Genomic DNA, 12,472 nt, shown 5'->3' with positions numbered 1-12,472 from the left:
CAACATTTTCATGAAATACGTCAGAGAGAGGTCAAAATAAGACAATTGAATAAATTTAAACTTTTTTTGATGTTTCAAATTGAAAACTGAATTTTTTCGAATTTTGATTTTTTTGTGAGAAGTTTATTTCATCAAGTGAAAGGGGTGTTTCAACAGATACATAAAAATAGGGGTCAAATGGATCAACTTCACCAATAAAAACTTTTTTTCATGTTTTAAATCAAAAAATCGCATTTTTTCGCAAACTTTGAAGTTTTTTGAATCGACTTTGCGACCGACATGGTGCCATCCCAATTTTTTTAATATGCTGCTTAGCATAGGAAGTTGTCCGTAATATATTTTTTTCAGAATAGTTCAATTTTGGTAGGTATCGCGGTTATCGAGTAATCCACTGCTGAAATGGATGATATTTTAGGTTCACTCAAAACTTTGACACCCCCTGGGCTGCCTTTAAAAATGAGCTGGAGGGCTGCGATTTGCGCCATTGGTGATCCCTTTGGAAGGTCTTTCCACAGGAAAAATTTCAAAAAAATCGCCGAACCCCCCTACCACTTCTTGGTCAAATTGACGTGGAATTACCCTCATCCAAGTGAAAAAATTTTCAATTATACAATATTGTAACTCACACAATTCACGTCTTAAAAATTTCGAGTGAACACTGAACAACGTATAGGTAGTGGTAAAATTATACAAGACAGTTTCATTTCCTCGAAATCACCGAGATGCTCAACTCCATCAAAATTGTCTCCTTGGATGTCACAAAATCAAAATTTGTACAAAAATTAAACATACGTAGCAGCACCGTATACGTAGATTCTGAAGCAATCGCACTTTCAAATGTTTGAAATTGTATACTGATGGTGAGTTAGATTGGACAATTTCTGGAAAAGGAAGGCGATATTCAAACAAGAGAAAGCGGGAAAAGTACATACGTACGACTGCATTTCATTACAGAAGATCGAGCTAATGTTAGAAATCTTTCAAGCTCACAACTTGACCTATTTCTCCGAAAAGATATGATATAGGGTTCGATTAAGAATTTTAATATTTGTCACGCGCAAATTTCTGCAGCTACCTTCCATCTATGTATTAATAATCGGTCGTGAATACAGGTACTGACTTGATAAGTGCATCATTAATTTTTCCTAATCAAAGATCCAACTACGTTGTAATTCATACGCAATCTAAATTAATCAGATAATGCAATCATTCGACTATTAAATATAGGTACTTGATCAATAAAACCTTATCAATGCACGTATTTAAGAGCTTTGAAAAATAACAACGACATTTTATTAGCGAAGATGTTTCCAAGTTTTAAATAAAGATCATCAACTTATTCGAAAAAGCTTCCTTTCGGGGCGGGGCGAGAGGAATATGTTAATTAGTATCACGAGTAGTGATTGTGTGTACTTATTTGTATATAAATACCAGCTCGGATGAAATCTCAAATTATAGAAAGATTTTCAGTTATTGTGATACGTTTGTTATTCGTGCAAAATTGCCGCAGTGTGATAAATTAATTTTCTTTTTTCAATCGAAAAGTTAAAAATGATGTTCGGCGGTGCAGTTCTCGTGTTGCTGGCGGCCACGGCCTTGAGCGTAGTAGACGCTGGAACTGGAGCACTTTCTGTGTACAACAGCGGCGGATACGTAGCCAAATTCACCGTCGACTATGATTTGAACGGTCAGAGGAAATCTGAAAGTTCAGGAGATTTCGGTTTGGGTGTATGGAAAAGCATTCAAATTCCGGATAAAGCCACCAACGTTTACCTGAAAGTTGAAGAATATTGGTTCCCAAAATCGTTGTCAACCATATTCACACGATCATACTCGGGACCTGTGTACAAATGCTTCAAGATTTGGGGAACTACCCTGAATCCATCGTCTGAAGAGATTAAATGCTAGGTAATATCAGCCTTCATATTCACCGCAACAATTTTTTTTTCGGGATTAAATTGATGGAGTATAATTATTCTGTAATATTTTTACCAATAAATCTCAAATCGACGCATTATCAGAATTTATTACGAGTAATCTAAACAAAATCGCAATCAGTAGTCAAAAACTCGGAACAGAATTCCAAAGTCTCACAGACTGTAAGTCTTCAATGGGGTTTTTCGTCTCCATATTCGAGAAATGTTTCATTAATTTTTAGTAAGATTCCGATAGTTGATTTTCTCGTACATTTTCAATTTGTTTTGATAAAAGTCGGGTATCCCTTCTTTGAAAGTGAAAATCAACCGAATTTACAGTTGCGATTTTTTCAAAAATGCTCAAGAAAAGTTTCAATTCGAATTCTCAATTTTCTCCGGAAAATTTAATCTATTTTAATAGGTCACCTGTCAATGAGTTTTTTTTTTCAAAAATTCCGAAAATCATGAGTTCATGACCCAATTTTGGGCTTGAAATTCTTCAAAAATGCTCAAAAAGAATTCCGATAGAAATTTTTGATTTTATGCCAAAATTTTACCCTTTTTAATAGATCACATGGCACCTTCTTAACAATCGTGAAAATTTTAGCTGGAAACGCTTAAACAAGCAATTTCGTTGAAATATTTGAATTTCCGAGTAATTTTAACCACCACATTTGATAGGTCACCACAGCACTTCCTGAAAAATCCCAACTTTACCTATATGACCCAATAGCATTATGGAAATTTTGAAAAAATTTGGTTCAAATATTTTTAAAACTGTCGAATATGGAAACTTTTAAGAAAAATTGCACTTTAGTATTTTTTCAAAATTCCGAAAATCTTGAAATTACATATTTAAAATGCTCAAAAATAATTCAGATAGAAATGTTTGATTTTCTACCAAAATTTCTGCTCATTTTAGTAGGTCACATGGCACCTTTTTAAGAACCACGAAAATTAAAGCTCAATTTTGAGTTCAATATTTTTCAAAAATTCTCAAAAATCATTTTCGTTGGGATATTTGAATTTCTCGCGAAATTTTAACCCATTTTGATAGGTCTTAAGGTCACACTTTTGAATAATTCTTCAATACATAGTAGATTTTTATTTAAAATTGGAGGAAGTGCGGCTTTAAGATTCGACTGCCTCCTGTCGTGCAAACGAGTTTTCGCGAGCTTTGGTTCAGCGAGCATTGAATGAACTCCTACATTCTATGGATACGAATATTTCGGGGGCTTCGACCTCCGTACATTCTAGAGCTAAATTTACCTCGATCCCCCGAGCCTTTTTGAGAATTGAAAAGTTCCAGTCACGTTCAACTTCATCAACATTTTAATATCAATTTTCAGCGTTGCTGGGAATGGTTTTAGGACCTTCTGTTTATTTTTAATGAACTTTTCCAATGCCATATTATACAAAATACCTTATCTACTGCATACACTTGTAAGAAATGGTAAATATTCATAATGGTATTGCTACGTCTTATTTTGATACATAGATTGTGTGTTTATAAAAAAGTATCTTTACTGCTTATTTTTTACGTAAGTACCTATTTCAACTGTTCTGAGAGGATTTTTTTGTTAGTATTTGTATCAACTTACACAGCAAACGCGCACAGGTTCAATTAAAATCACGGAACTGATGCAAAATAATCATAAGGTAAGTAAACATTTTAAAATTTAACTTACCTACCTAAATCAAAAATTTATTTTTTTTTATTTAAAAAAAAAACAGCTTTGCATAACTGAAAGATACATTTTATGCACAATATTGTACAATTGTATGTACATGCACAATGCACATGAAGAGTGATATTCCAAAACTCGCTTTGTCCATTTTTATCAAAGTTGGGTTTTCAGTGGTACCTGGTAGATGAAGTATTAACTCACATTCCTACATCATCAACCTACCAAAATGAGGTGTTAAACTCACCTAAATAGCCAATTCACTAAAAATTTAAAAAAAAAATAATGTTCCAAAACGCGCTTTGTCCATTTTTATTGAAATTTTTTTCAGCAGTATTTAGTGGATGAAGTGTATACCTACACTCCTACATCATAAATCCACCCAAATAAAGTGCTAAACTCGCCTGAAAAGCCAATTTACCCGTTTAAAGGGAAACTGTTTTTCCTCTCTCCTGAAAAGTTGTGAAAATGGACAAAGCGAGTTTTGGAATATCACTCTTCACATGTACCAGCAAACAGTAAAGCCTTCTAAGCAAATTTTGGCGAAAACGCGAAATTTTTTGGCAATTTTTGGTGAAAACGCGAGACTTTCGGATAAGTTTTGTAAAAAAAAAATGACCATTTTTTGGCAATTTTCGTCAGATAGATTGGCCTATTTTGCAACTTTTTGGTAAAAAGCGAAAGTTTTTGGTAAATTTTGTCAATAACGTTCAACTTTTGGGTAGGTACTTAATTTTTGAAGGAAAAGACGAGATTATTGGCCACTTCTTTGCAAAAAGCATGATTTTTACAATGTTAGCAAAAACCAAGACATTTGCAAAGAAGTCGTATGTATGTCGTTTTTCGCAATTCATTCTTATCAAGAAGGCGACGTTTTTTATATTTTTCACAATTTCAATTTGGTGGTGGGAGGAGAGGGAGGAGATGACTTTTTTTAAGATTTTTTTTCGAGAACCCACAATTTTTAGCAAGAAACGAGACTTTTTGTCAACTTGGAAAAATGTGGAGTTCGACACTATTTTTTGTAAAAAGCGAGACTTTGAAATTTTAGCATTAAAAGGCAGTACTTACTTCGTAATCGTAACCATTTGCATAACCATAAAACTGAAAAGGCAATGTACCTAACTATGTAGTTGAAAAATAATTTCAAAGAGTCCATTACCTTACCTACGTACTTTCATTATGCACTGATATTTTTAACAATTTCTCTTATTTTCTTTACAAAGTAGAGCTGAGATTTGGAAAAATTTGATTTTCAAAAAATTTTTAAAAGTAATTTTGGTAAGCGAAATTTAAAAAAAAATAACGAACAGTTCCTTTTAGCAACTTTAGTAACTTGGTTACTTAAAAAGTACCTATGTACCTGAGTACGAGGCGTGATTTTCCAAAAAAAAAAACCAAACTTTAATTTTGATCGAAAAGAATTCGTCAATTTTTACCTTCGTTTTATGATTTTTGTTCAAAAAAAAAATGTGGAATCCTTCGACCATCCTATAGGTGGTCTGCCACGCCAAAATTCCATTTTAGACACGTATCAACTCTAATTTTAAAAAAGAAAAAGAAATTGAAAAACGATCAGCCATAAAGTCTACCCTTTCTCGGACAACTCACACCCCTTCTCAGGAATTGCTTTAATTGTCCTTCTAATCATCCAAGTGAAAAAATTCAATTATACATAGGTACATTGCAACTCACACAATTCTACAACGTCTTTTTATCTAGCACAAAAATTTCTAGTGTACAACGTTTAATAAGGGGTAAAATTTTACAAGACAATTTCATTTCCTCAAAATCACCGAAATGCTCAATTCGAGAACAGATGAGTAAAAACCAAAAAGTAATACACTGAATTGTTTTGCATAAATCAAAAAAAAATCTCTAGCATTGAAAATTTCCTAGTTTTAAATTCATAGGAGGGGTGATCGAAATTGACTCCCTGGATATCACAAAATCAAAATTTATTGTACATACAAGAAGTAAAAATATGAAGCATTATACACCGGGATTCTGATGGAGAGTTAGATTGGACTATTTCTAGGAAAGGAATGCGGTATTCAATCAAGAAAAAGAGGGTAAAGTACGTACGTCTACGTATGTAGGTATATCTACATTACCTATTTCATTCAGGAAAATCGAGTTAAAGTTTGAAATCTTTCAAGTTCACAACTTGAACGTTTTCTCTGAAAAGGCTATGAGAGAAGGTTCGATGAAGAATTGTAATATTTGTCACGCGCTAGCCTCTCACAAGGGAACCTCTTGAGGTGTCACCCTCAAATTTGAACAGCACCGCGATTTTTGGAAAGAGCATGGTCTAAAAACTTCCAATTTCCCCAGAATTTTGATTTTGCTCCAGTTATGCAGCTAAAAATCGAGTTGTGTGTTATACTCGACCTGTTTAACGAATTTATCCGCATTTGAGCCAATATTGAGAGTGACACCTCGAGAGTGGTTTTTTGACCAGTTTTTTTCATAATAAGAAAAAATGGTCAAAAAACAAGGATTTTCCGGAAAAAATCAATGGTATCAAGAGTCGTAATTGTGTGTACATAAATTCCAGTGGACGAATCTGAAGGCTCTGGAGATTCCAGTTTGGGTGTAACGAAAAGCATACCGACGTCGGAAGTCTACCTGTTTTCATGATTTAAATTGATTGAGTACATTCATACGAGATATACACATTATGTAATACGTATGTACTTTAAACAATAGGGTCTAAATGTCAAATTAACGCATCATCTGAATTTATTAAATGATACGGAATCGAAATCAATAGTCCAAGACTCAGTACGGTATTCCAAAATATTCTTTCAGTTTCAAAAATTACGTTTTTCAGAGTTTTTGCACATTGAACGCGTAATATTAGAAATAACAATATTTTTAAACACGAAAGTACCTGAACCAAGTAAATATTCCATTTTTAACAAATATCATTCAACTCTAATTCCAAAAAACAAAAAAAATTGGAAAACGACCAACCCAAAAGTCTATCCCTTTCCTACAACTCATCTCCTTCTCTCTGGAATTGCTCTAATTGTCCTTCTAATCATGGGTCATTCCACGTCAATTCGACCAAGAAGTGGTAGGGGAGGGGTTCGCGATGTTATTGAAATTTTTCCTGTGGAAAGGCCTTTCGAAGAGATGACCAATGGCGCAAATCGCAGCCCTCTAGCCCATTTTTAAAGGCAGCAGGGGGTGTCAAAGTTTTCAGTGAAGCTACAATATCATCCATTTCAGCAGTGGATTACTCGATAACCGCAATACCTACCAAAATGGAACTTTTTCCCACAGGGGTTTTTAAAGGCTTTTTGGTGATATCATAAAAATCAGCGTTGCCAATTTTTTTCGTACAAAAAATTAGCTCAAAAAGTTTCGAAACGTAGTTTTCATATCGTTCCGACTCTCAAAAATTCTGAAAAAAATATATTATGGTCAACTTTTCATGCTGAACAACATATTAAAAAATTGGGATGGCACCATGTCGCAAACTCGATTAAAAAAAAATTAAAGTTTGCGAAATAATGCGATTTTTTTATTTAAAACATGAAAAAAAGTTTTGATTGGTGAAGTTGACCCATTTGACCCCTATTCTTACGTATCTATTGAAAAAGTTGAAAAACCCCTTTCACTCGACGAAATGAACTCATCACAAAAAAATTAAAATTCGAAAAGATTCAAAAAATAAACGATTTTTATTTTATTGTTGTGAGAGTAATTTTTAACAACATTTTCATGAAATACGTCAGAGAGAGGTCAAAATAAGACAATTGAATAAATTTAAACTTTTTTTGATGCTTCAAATTGAAAACTGAATTTTTTCGAATTTTGATTTTTTTTTGTGAGAAAGTTCATTTCATCGAGTGAAAGAGGTCAGATGGCACTTTCTTGAAAATCATGAAAATTTTAGCTGGAAGTTTTTCAAAAACGCTTGAAAAACATTTTCGTTGAAATATTTGAATTTTTCGCAAAATTTTAATCCATTTCAACAGATCACCACAGCACTTTGTGAAAAATCCCAAATTTATACAACCCAATAGCATGATGGGAATTTTTGAAAAAATTTGGTTCAAATTTAAAAACTATCGAAGATGGAAATTTTCAAGAAAAATTGCACTTCAGCCCTTTCAGAAGGAAGCAGGAAAGTTGAGGAAAAGAAAGAATCAAAAGCATTCACTATTTAGCGTTCATTACTGATCGAACATCTATCAATAAACTGCAAATGTGAGAGAAGAACTTGACGTTTCACAGTGAATGAGAGATAATGGTACTCGTATTATCACAATCCAGTCTAAAATTATATATTTTTAATACACCCACGTGGTTCGTTCAATTAGTAAGTAATGTGGTTTTTTACTGAGATACGCGGGTCTCTTTGTGTATAATATTACTTGACCAAAAGAAATATCATTGTTCGTATAACGTTAATTATTTTAGGATTCTTAGAACGACTTTGAAACACTAATGAAGAAACGATTATCAATTCGATCGATGTATTGTACAGTTCTTCCCCAATGGGAAAATTTATATTTTTAGGCATAATCTTGTGATCAATCTTCACACCAACTTGAAATGTAAGTATACTGTATAGGTAATGTTTTAATCAATAATTTGAACTAATGTAGACCTCCATATGTACATGTACCTAGTCTGAAGACCTTTTGTATTCACCTCAAGAGATTATTTGTATTTACCTATCAAAAAGAAGACATTAACATTCTGATGGGTACAAGGCCCTTAATTTTCATAAAATTTCAGAAAAAATACAGCTTATTCGAGCTGTATTTTTTCGGAAATTTTTATGTATACTTATTACAATCTGACCCTCTCTGAACACCCTCCTTCTCTCACCAGTGCTTTACATATGTAGTACGTACTACGTACATCCAAAATACGTACCAACGTTCGACCTATACAGGTAACCGGATTAATACATACTATAGTCACAAACCTGCCATTACACCTGTTGCCAATTAATGATTGATCAAGTATCTCTATCCAGTTATAAACGAAACAGGGGAAAAAATTTGCAATTTGCCAATTTCTAGAAGAATATAGTGCCATTATACGAGTACTATCGCGGAATATCCGGTAACCAAATAGTTGACCAATAAAAATATCCGTGATAATGTAATTTATTAATAAAACTTTTTAAAACAAATGCGAGAAATTCGCGACGATTTTTACAAGTTTCTAAGAACGACTTATTAATTTATTCGAAATACATACATAGTTTCTCTACGTTTACATTAAATTATATTAGCATTAAAAAGTCTCGATTGCGTACTATATAAACTTTTGCACACTATAGTTTTAAAATCAGAAAAGTTTTTAACTACTGTCGTGTGCTCGTGTAGTTTTACAAAAAAATCACAAAATTAAATATGATATTCGGCTGTGTTCTCGTATTGTTCGCGACTACGATATTGAGCTTTGTAAACGCTGAGGATGGATCGCTTTCTGTGTACAACAGCGGCGGATACGTAGCCAAATTTACCGTCTCGTATGATTTGAACGGTGAGAAGAAATCTGAAGACTCGGGAGATATGAGTTTGGGTGTAACGAAAAACGTAAAAATCCCCGATGGTGCTACTAACGTTTATTTGAAAGTTGAAGAGTATTGGTTCCCAGGATCACTGTCCACCATATTCACAAAAACATTCGATAAACCTGACAATAAATGTTTCAAGATTTGGGGAACTACTCTGAATCCACAGTATGGTAACATTGACTGTTAGATGTATAGGTAATATCAACTTTCACATTTATTCGTAATCTATGTATTATTTTTATTAATAAAATTTTTAGCAAAATATCTTTGAATTTATTATGTTTTCGAAATTAAAGAAGAAATGAACTAGGTAATAGGTACATATTAAAAAAAAAAAAAAACAGTTTGGTCATTTGGACCCTTTTCGTATGCGCCCTCACATATACGCGATATTTGAAAGTCGAAAATTTAGCAAATTTTGTTCTTTAAATTTTTTGTTTGAATCAAAGTTTTAGGAGAAAGCTACAATAATTCGAACATCTGAAATATAATAACGTCACACACCTACATATTTCAAAAATCCAACATTTGGAAACTCAAGTAGGTACCTAAACCTACACCTGCAGTGATCTTTTCTGATTTTCCATCCATTCTTTCATTCAAAAATATATTTGGGTCAATTCACCTCTTCGAATTTGAAAATTCTGCAATCGTCAAATCGTGAATTGAAGGAACAATACGTTTCAATTTTCAGTATAATATTATGTTCATAAAATATGAAAATTTCAAAGACAAATCATGGCATAGCTGTTGAAAGCAACCAAAAAAAGTTCTTTACTGCGATCGCAAGCAGTTAAAAATTACCAAAAAAAAATCAAAATTTTCAACTTTTTAAAATTAGGTATTTTTTTCTTTTGGTAACTTTAAACACCGATTTCGTTGAGAATTTTGAAAAGAAGTACATAAAAAAAAAGGTTCTGTGAAAAAAATTAGACGGGGAGGAGGGGGTTACATGTACTCCATATAATTATGATACCTCGAATTCTGACATAAGTTTTTGAGGCGATAGCGAAACTATATTCTGAGAATGAAATAATTTTTTATAATAAGTTGCTTAAAATTTTCAAAAGTTGAATTTTTGTCAAGTTTGAAGGTCAAGTTTTCAAAACGAGCACAAACAAAATATTATCGTGAAACTGTCTATACCTTTGAGGGTAATAATTCATAAAATTTGGAGCACCCTTGAAAATTCATTTGCCCATCACCACTTTAATTTTTAAAGACAGGTTATTTCGTAAAACAGCCCATTTTGCATGCTATGAAAAGTTGTGTCACAAACAATGGTCAAAAATTGATTTTCAAAAATTCATTCGCCTTCAATTTCCAGATTAGGCTGGTCTTCAAAAATTCATTAAAGGCCTACATTTTGAGTTCAAAGTCGCTCAGAAAATCGTTTAGCTCCAGAGATTCCTCTGGAGAAGAGACATGGGTCCTCAAAGAAGAACTATTTTAGAAAAAATCGTGGTTGTTTGCTCTACAGTCTCTACCCAACCTGTTTTTAGGAAAATGGTCCAAGTTCCAAAAGATAATATTCGAGATACCGGTTCGACCTATAGACCATTGCCATTAAAATCTATAAGACCATTTTTTAGGTTTCCACAGAACGGTTGAAAATTTGCAAGTCACTCCTTTTAGAAAATAATTGTCTTTTGAAAGTATTTTCTTCTCAAATACTTCGCAATAAATTTATGCAATAATTATTACTTAAGTATGTCAAATTATCGAAAAATGTCGTTTCTGAAATTGTAGAAATATTTTGAAATACAGTGGTGCCAATTTCAAAAAATCATTTTTTTTGGTTTTTTGAAAATTTAAATTGGCCAAAATATTGGCACCAATGTACCTATTTTAAAATATTTCTCCAGTTTCAAAAATGGCCTTTTTCCAAGTTTTTTTCGTAATTAATGCGACATATTTGGGAAGAAAATCATTTTCAAAACACAAATTTACGTACCAAAAATAAAAAGCCATTTGCTAATTTTTAACCACTCAGTAGAATCCTAAAAAAAAAAAAAACAAGTCTTAGATTTTAAAGGCAATGGCCTCGGTCGAGGCAGAATCTCGAATAATATTTTTTGTAACTAGCTATTTTTCCCAAAACAGGTTATAGTAAGTAGAGGCTAGAGCGAAAAAAATCATGATTTTTGTGAAAATTACTCCTCTTTGAGGATCCCTATCTCCCCACCGGGAACACTGCCAGAGCTGAATTCTATTTTGAGAGTCTTTCAACTCAAAATGAAAGTCTCCACTGAATTTGATCAAGATACTTCGTTATCCCCCCCTCGCAATCCTCCCTAAAAATACATATCTAATATTATAAAAACGAAACACGAGAACAGGGTAAAGGTTGTCCCTTTCTGCACAAGTGACGGCCAAAGCTTCATTGCAACAGGCAACCAGCACCTCGTTAGTGGTACCAGGTTGTATCCAAATGCTGAGCCAAAGGCATTCATCTTCGGACACCCCATATAACATAATATCTCCTCGTGTGTACAAGGCATTATAACATTATTATTTCAACATACCATCAAGCTTTGTACCTACATCTTTATTAAAGCAAACACCCTTTACAACCTTTAGCAGATTAAATTAAAACGAATTTAGTCCTGAATTCACACTAGCTGTATCCCAGCTGGACAAAGGCCTTCCCTTATCGTCTTCTTATTACATCTCATTATGTTCCGTTGCATACTGAATTCCTCTTTTGTTTCGTGTTTTTTACGCATATTTAATTACATTTTGAAAAAAAATAATTCATTAGACGTTAATCCTCGCAGCCTGCTGGATTATTTAATCACCTAATAAAAATTCGCCATATCGGAGTAATTAAACTTTCACATTCCAACAATGAAATTCCAACACGTACATTTGAAATAGGTAAGTAAAATATGTATGTAAACCTTGACTCGTCAAGATTGTTGTGGTAAAATCTTCACTCGTATAAGCCCCTGGCAATGAGAATTTTTTTTTCAAAAATATTCCCAAGGTTACTCCTCTCGTAGACGAGTTCAAATCATCCTGAAAGCCTTTCAAAATCACTACAAAATGAGGCAAACCTCAATCAACGCATTTGTTCGCAGAAGAGTATTATCCTAGGTCACAAACCCATTAGAATTTCGATCATGGTCTAAGTAAATGAATCACGCGAAGAATTTATAGAAAATTATGTAAAAAAAAAAACGAACGATGGCAACGGCGATATATAAACATTTCTAAGGGAGGTAACGAAGAACGCTGGCATCAGCTCGAAGTACACTAATTTCGAACAAAATACATCCATAATACGATAATTTCATCGTAAAAAACACATCGTAATGAGTAATCAG

The sequence above is a fragment of the Planococcus citri genome, chromosome 3 (genome assembly GCF_950023065.1).
Source record: "Planococcus citri chromosome 3, ihPlaCitr1.1, whole genome shotgun sequence".
NCBI classification, from domain to species: Eukaryota; Metazoa; Arthropoda; class Insecta; order Hemiptera; family Pseudococcidae; genus Planococcus; species Planococcus citri.
This window is presented reverse-complemented; position numbering follows the sequence as displayed.